Here is a 1,417-nt window from a genome sequence, read left to right on the forward strand (position 1 = left end):
CCGGTGCCACAAAAGTTGGGGACCGCTGCCGTATAGGACCCCCGGGAAAACCAGATTCCCCTTGGTCTCTACTGGGGATGAACCACTTAAAGACTAAAACCGAGTCAGCTCATTTATTCTCACCACGTAACAAACACCTGTTCTGCTCAAGTCACAATCACACCAAGATGCGGGACAGTCCATGGGTTTATAAGCTGAGTAGGCCGGTCCTGTTTCTGTATAAATATCCAGAACACAGTTGACAAACCAGATTCACAGGGGGTCACGCTGTTGAAGCAGACAAAGCGAGTCCTCTTCGCTGAGGACAAGTGCATCTCTGGTTGCTGCTGCCCAACTTGGCTATGATTATTGGTCATAAAAGGTTAATAGCTTTGGTTGTCGTAACCTCGAAGGTTACATTTATTACCGTTTATCGTGATGGAGTTAAGATAGAATGAGGTGTTTTTATCGGCCTTCAGATTCAGTATTAGGCAGAGGGTACTGTAAGGAGACTTGTCGAAGCCATCACTTCTTCAGGGGCCCTGTGCCAAATTAAAACCTACTCAGACGTTCGCCCCAGTTCCAACGGCCCCTCGTGCCGGGCGCCGGTGGGGGAGCCGCTGTGACCTGCCAGCCTGCAGAAGCCTGGACGCTGGGCCTCACCAGCCGTCTGTCCAGCTGTGTCTGTTTCTGGCGGGCTTGTGTGAGAGCTTCACGGTGGAGTGGCGGCACGTGGTGCTGAGTCTGGGGGTCACCTCCCTGAGCCCCTCCGTGAACTACAGCCAAGGGTGACAGGCTCGGACAAAACCCATGGAGATCCCCAGTGTTTTATGACTGGGGGTGGGGGAGTGTGTGTGTGTGTGTGTGTGTGTGTGGGTGTGTGTGTGTGTGTGGGTGTGTGTGTGTGTGTGGGTGTGTGTGTGTGTGTGGGTGTGTGTGTGTGTGTGGGTGTGTGTGTGTGTGTGGGTGTGTGTGTGTGTGTGGGTGTGTGTGTGTGTGTGGGTGTGTGTGTGTGTGTGTGTGTGTGTGGCATAGAGGGTGCTTTGCGGAGAGGTGGCTGGCGGTGGTCTGCCGACAAGGTCACTGCCCCTTACGGGGTCTCAGGCTCTGTCCTCACCTTGGGAGGGGGCGGATGGACCTCCAGCCACCTCCCGGGAAGCTGTCAGTTTGCTGCAAACACATCGAAATGCTTTTCTTGCCTATTTTCCTCCCTTCTTTTAGAAACATGAGGAATCAGGCAAAAGCATTTTTTTGTGACAAACAACAGCTCCTTACTGGGCAGCACCTGCTCCCACGCCAGCCGCAGGCGCCCAGACGGTGCAGCCCTGGTTGGCGGAGGAGCGAGGGGCTGGCGGAGGCGCTGTCACTGGCTGGTCTGATGTCAGCGCAGATCATGTGGTGCTGCTGGCGGCGGGGCGGGCCGCCCAGAGCGCAGGGC

This window comes from Pteropus alecto, unplaced genomic scaffold (genome assembly GCF_000325575.1).
Source record: "Pteropus alecto unplaced genomic scaffold, ASM32557v1 scaffold17, whole genome shotgun sequence".
Lineage (NCBI taxonomy): Eukaryota > Metazoa > Chordata > Mammalia > Chiroptera > Pteropodidae > Pteropus > Pteropus alecto.